Here is a 7,112-nt window from a genome sequence, read left to right as displayed (position 1 = left end):
GGGGGGGGGAGGGCACGGGGGGATGGTGTGGGGAAGTCTATTGTGGTATGTCAGGAAGAGTAGTTTCATCAAAGTATCAATCAAATCTAATCATAAATAAAAGAAGTTTGGCAATTTTAGCAAATTAATAATGTGACCTGGAGTCAAGGTCATTCAAGGTCAAAGTAAAATTCAAGTTGCCAGGTACAGTAACCTCATGATAGCATGTAAGTATTGAAGTTTGAAAGCAATAGCCTTGATACTTCGAGTGGATCGAAACACAAAATTTAACCATATATTAAAAGTTACTAAGTCAAAAAGGGCCATAATTCCGTAACAATGACAACCAGTTATGCAACTTGTCCTTTTACTGTACCCTTATGATAGTTTGTGAGTGTTCCAAGTATGAAAGCAATATCTATGATACTTTAGGGGTAAAGTGGACCAAAACATAAATCTAACCAAATTTTCAATTTCTAAGTATAAAGGGCCCATAATTCCGTCCAAATGCCAGTCAGAGTTACATAACTTTGCCTGCACCGTCCCCTTATGATAGTCATAAATCTTGCAAGTATGAAAGCAATAGCTTTGATACTGTAGGAATAAAGTGACCTAAACACAAAACTTAATCAAATTTTCAATTTTTAAGTATAAAAAGGGCACATAATTCTGTCAAAATGCCAGTCAGAGTTACATTACTTTGCCTGCACAGTCCCCTTATGATAGTTAGTAAGTGTTGCAAGTATGATGAAAGCAATAGCTTTGATGTACTTCAGGAATAAACTGACCCTAAACACAAAAACTTAACCAAATTGGTCCCACCCCTTCAATTTTTTCAAGTCTAAACAAGGGCACTATATTCTGTCAAGATGCATGCCAGAGTTTATCAACTTTGCCTTGCCCTGTCCCCCTCATTGATAGTTAAGTAAGTTACCAAGTTTGAATGCAATAGCATTGCTTACCTTACTGAGGAAATAGTGGAACATAAACGGCAAAACTTAACCCAAAATTTTTCAATTTTTTAAGTATAAAAAGGGCACATAATTCTGTCAAAATGCACGCCAGAGTTTAAACTTTGCCTGCCCAGTCCCCTCATGATAGTAGTAAGTAAGTGTACCAAGTTTGAATGCAATAGCATTGATACTTTCTGAGAAAAGTGGACCTAAACGCAAAACTTAACCGGACGCCGACGCCAACGCCAACGCCGACGCCGACGCCAAGGTGATGACAATATCATAATTTTTTTTCAAAAAATAGATGAGCTAAAAATTATAAAGGTTGCAACGCGAAACGATTGAATAACTTGGAGAGTTCTGTTTTTGTCGTTAAATTTTGTGAAACTACGAAGATTGCTTATATAGGGTATACAATTCGTCAAGTATGTGTACTCGGCGGAATGGCTCAGTAGGCTAAAGCGTTTTTACTTCAGGACTCTGGCAGGACTCCAGGGGTCACTGGTTCGAAACCTGCTCCGGGCAATGTTCTTCCTTTTTTAAATTTTATTCTTGATTTTTTACTGGAGCTTTTACGATCCAATGTTTACATATATCAGTATAAAGCATTAAATGAATAAGTTAAAAAATGCAAAAATCTGTGAAAAAAGGCCCCTTTAATTCGTTTCGCGTTGCAACGCTTTATAATTTTCAGGTTTTTAAATCGTCAAAAGATGCATATAAAGGCTATTTTAGAGCATGGTAAATGTTCAGTATTACGGTTTCCTCACAAATATCATAGCTAAAACGAAAATTTGCGAAAATGAAACAACTTTTTTCAATTTTGTCAATTTTCCAAAACGTGAAAAGGCCCCTTTAAATCTAATAAACTTAATTGAATATGTGACTTCATATAAAGGACTGAGGATTAAACAATTATGATTGATATCAATAGTTTTGCTAAAGTTATGATTTATGACCTTGGTTTTCATTATCTTTGAAATGATGCTATGGCATAAAAGTCACATAAAATAACAATACCTTGTCACGGAAGGATTTCAATAAGATTGTAATTTTATATTAATTGCATCATTCAACTTATTTATACAATCAAACAATATACCAGTATCCAGGGATCATATTTTCCCGCAACATCAATCGTTCTGGATATAATGGGGAAAAAGTACCCGAAAATGTATATCCGAAATCATGACAAATTACGTTAAAATATATACCATTGATTTTGCCATTCATGAAGGTGGTATAAGTCCTTTAGGTAATTTTTTAAACAAGAAGATACAAGTTTTCTCAACATTTGCTATTTCATTGTTGTTTCGTGTGCTGTTTTATCAGACTTTTGTTCATCATTGTCAATATTATTAATATCAGTGTACCGAGGTAAGTCTATACCGATGTTTTAAATCGTTGTCGACTCCATAATAGCTTAAAACATGCACTGAACCAAACAAATGTCTGCGCGTAAGTTGGCTATTGACAGTAACAAAACCAAATAATTAAGAAATAATTTGTGTACGTTATAGTTTGTTGTCAATTAACCCACGGCCGATAGTTTAGATGCTTGGGGGTTAAATCACGAGAGCAAAGCACAAGTGATTTGAAACCATGCATCTAATTTTCCAGTCGTGGGATATTCAACAACAAACTATAAAGTACACAAATTATTTCCATTCTAACACGGTTTTTACTAAAGATTTATACAATGTATATTATTTTTCTTGTGTACTATTTTATGTGAAGTTCCGCCCATAAAAATAACTTTCGGCTGTTCTGTGGATCAGATCCGCGACTTTCATTCATAATTATATTACCGGATTATTACGCTGGTGGAAAATGTTTCGCATGTTTTGTTTAGTTACAGCGCGTGCTATCAGTGTATAATTTTCGACCACCCTCATTAATTTCGGAGGCTTCTTTAATCCGCTGTTAACAAGTTTTTGATTCTTGGTCTGACGTGCAATAAGCCGGTCCTGACCGGTTTGGAGACTGCAGCGAATGGTTAATCACACCTAATCGAGATAAGAATGTCATTAGGGTGTGTTAGCATGTGCACATTGTAATCGATTTCATGACATGGGAATTTAAGCAAACAGAATCTGACCGACTGTTTGGGATTTTCAATCGGTCTTTCATGACCCCAATGAGTCTAGGAGCGACAAAACTGACAAAAATATGATCCCTGCAGTAGTAGTATCATAACTATTTCTGATTTAAATATATTTACGAGTTATAACAATACATAAATTATACTATTCCATTTTAATCAGATAGAGTAAAAACAAGGACAGCGCGCTCGACTATTCTTCGAGTGCTTGACATTATAACGTAAGCCATCATGGGGAAATTGTTCATATTCAATAATTTATTAGACGATCTTTCAAAAATAAAAAAATTAAAACAAATTTAGGGGGGGGGGGGGTTGAGAGGGGGTATAATGTGGGGTCTGGTCAACAAGAATGCAAAATATAAAAGCAATATGTCAAAGGATATAGGAAATATTTGGGGTAGTACGCAAACTTTAACATAGATTTATCAATAATATGCATATTCTAAGTATAAAAGGGGCAATAATTATATCAAAATGCTTGATAGAGTTGTCTGCTCTTGTTTATAGGTTGGGGTGATGTTGGTAAACAAGTATGCAAAATATGAAAGCAATATGTCAAGGGACAATGATAATAAATGGGGTGGGTAGTACGCAAACTTTAACATTTGTTGCATATTCTAAGTGGAAAAGGGGCCATTATTATGAAAAAATGCTTGATAGAGTTGTCTGCTCTTGTTTATAGGTTGGGTTCATGTTGGTAAACAAGTATGCAAAATATGAAAGCAATATGTCAAGGGACAATGAAAATAATTGGGGTAGTACGAAAACTTTAACATTTGCACGCTAACGCAGACGCTGGCGCTGGGGTGAGTAGGATAGCTCCACTATATATATTTCATATATAATAGTCAAGCTAATAAAGTTCAGCATTGCTCTGAGAAAACAGGGCTAAATGCATGAGTGTAGTGTTGTTCCACATAAGCCTTTGCGCCTGAACAGGCTATTCAGGGACAACACTTTCTGGATTTTTGCTAAGAAGATATTTCCTATATGAATAAAAAAACAGGGGACAAAATTGTCACAAAACCAGGTTTTCAATTCGAAAAAAAAGTATGATAAAGGGAGACAACTCAAAGTGAACTGATTGTTTATAATTAACCCCCTTTGTTTCAAAATAAATCTATTTTTAGTTGTTGCGACCTTGACCTTGGAGATATTGACATAATTCTTTCATGGGACACACTGTCCAATGATGGTGAACAAATGTGCCAAAGGATTTAAAAATCTCACAATGAATGACATAGTTATGGCCTGGACAAGCCAAGCTCATTTATGGCCATTTCTGACCTTTGAACTCAAAGTGTTACCTTGACCTTGGAGATATGGACGTAATTCTTTCGCGCGACACACCGTCTAATGATAAAGAACAAATGTGCCAAATTATTTTAAAATCTCACAATGAACAAACAAGTTATGGCCCGGACAAGCTTGTTCTGCCGCCCGCCCACCCGCCAGCCCGCCCGCCCACCAGCCGACATTCGCCAATCTAATAACCAGTTTTTTCCTTCGGAAACCTGGTTACAAATACAATATAAAGCAAAGTTAAGTGCCTGAGTAAAAGCAGAGGGAATAATGCCAGATAGTCAAGATGGCGACATCCATGCGGAGACAGGTAATTTTTCGCTTTTTATACCCTTTATTACTTTTGTTTAATTTTTAAATGACATTCATTTTCCAGCCATGTCAGTAAAACGTGATAAGTGTTTATTTTGTATTAATTCTCTTATATCTCGATTTTACTCCCCCGGAATTTTCTTAGTGGAGCTGTTAGTAGGTCATCCCTCTAAGAAATAAGTAAAAGAGTAAGTCGAGATATAGAGCAATATTAATATGAAATAAACACTAGTAACTCTCTTGCTAACATGGCTGAAAAGTGAGCATTATTTAAAATTAATACAAGTAAATAAAACAGCAAAAATAACTGCCTCGGCATGGACGTGGCCATGTTGACTTAATAATGATCGCATGGTTACCCCCTCTGAAAATGCTCGCGCTAATCTTACATGCCACTTTACATACCAGCATTAAGCCCTGTTTTCCCACAACCAGGTTTCAGTGTCTACTTGTTGTATAAATCCAACAACTTCACCATAAGTAGCTGTCTTTTCATGTAAAAAATTTAATTAAATTCCCTATTTTGTAGCATATAAACTGCCAATAACATTTTCAATTTCACTTACTGTGTCGGTATAATATCTGCTTATTGACAGCCAAGTGAGGATTTTATTACAGCAATTAACTATTCGATATTTATAACGGCACTTGATGAAATCCTGATATAATGCTCTATAGATTTTAAAATAACAAAAAATTCAAAATCTTTAATTCTGCTAAATGTCAAACAAAGCAAAACAAACACAAATTGTTTACATATTTATAAGATTATCAAACATCCTTTTATCCTGTTCAATTTGACTAAGTGGGATTATAAAGGCAGCCCATAAGGTGTGTTGACATTCCATAAGAAATCAATATCCCGCTGAGACATTCAATAATATGAATCCCCGCCCTGAGTTGGGAGATATATTGATATATGTTTCAGGTCTTCATTATACAGCAGGTGCCTGACTCTGCTGAATACAATTTTTTTTTATTAATATCAGTAGCAGCTGCTGTTTCCATTGTGTTTTTTACTGATGATTGAATATATAAGATCAGTGTGTTAAGACACAAGCAAATTGTGTTGTTACGTAATTTTGGGGTAAATATGTTTTTACAAGTATTAGGTAATGAGTAAAAAATGAATTAAGCAAGAAACACAGTTTATAACCACTGACCACATCAGAAACATATACATATAAATATCCATTCTTAATGCAAAAGACATTTATAATACATGAAGACATATGTTTAATAGCAGCATCTGAAACAAAGCAGATTTGGGTGGATAACAAATTCACTGTTTATTTGTTCTGTAAAATAATATAAATAAATAGACAGTTGCTTACCCCTTAGTTGACATAGTAACCATTGTTGGGTTGACATAATATGTTGTATTACCCTATATGCCATATATGATACAATATTATATTATATACTTATTTCAGTTTTAATTGTGCCATAAACATCTTTTAACATAAGAGCTAAAAATGATAAAGTCTGAAACCTAATACATTTAGAAATATTATCCGACACCTAAACATTATGAGATTTAATTATCTCTTCAAAACTATTCCAAAGGATTCTATTTAAATGGGTCAATAACTAATCATCTCCCAACTAAAGTTTCAATTATATAAAGTGTTGATCCCGACTAAACCCTCAATGACTTAAATTGTAATAGAATATGATCACTGATCTTTGCCAACAGAATGATACATGAGTGTGCCTACCCATAACCCTCATAAAATAGCATTCACTTGGGATAAATCTACCGCATTCAAATATTTGCAATATTAAAATTCCTTATTAGCATGGGAGTGAATGATATTGCATTTCTGTACGTTTGTCCCCAATGAACAACTTAGTTCAAATCTGTTTCATGACACTATCTTTTTTTTTCTTTTTTTCACTACAATTTGAATTGTGTGAACTGTTCCTATTTAATATTACTTTTGACTTTATAACCACACATGTATTAAACAGGAAATCAAACAGCAGGATTTTCAAACAAAATATTCTATTAAGAATCAATTTATACTTAAAATTGATCTTTTCCCAATCAATTGTGAATGACTAACTCAATTGGTTTTAATTATGTTCCATTGATTAAAAGCCACTAGATAATGATTAACTATTTCCTTGTTTCCAAATCAATGTCAAAAAGTTATATGCTCCTGTTTAAATAACTTTCTCCAATAAATGTATGTTTGTAAAGTGCTGAATTAACAATAAATAACATCACACAGGTAGTTATAAATTGCCACTATACTAATCCCACTGCCGTTAAATGCACTTTTGACACTGAAGATTTCATCCATTATTTCAGCTTTTAATCTATGAACTTAATTATTAGAATGCATCAACCAATTTCATGGCATTCTTTAGAATTAATTGTATAATAAAATTAACTTATAATTCAGGTTCTATATTTTAGTACACTTTGACAGGCAGAATGAAAGGTTAGCAATACACAA

This window comes from Dreissena polymorpha, chromosome 3 (genome assembly GCF_020536995.1).
Source record: "Dreissena polymorpha isolate Duluth1 chromosome 3, UMN_Dpol_1.0, whole genome shotgun sequence".
Classification (NCBI taxonomy): domain Eukaryota; kingdom Metazoa; phylum Mollusca; class Bivalvia; order Myida; family Dreissenidae; genus Dreissena; species Dreissena polymorpha.
This window is presented reverse-complemented; position numbering follows the sequence as displayed.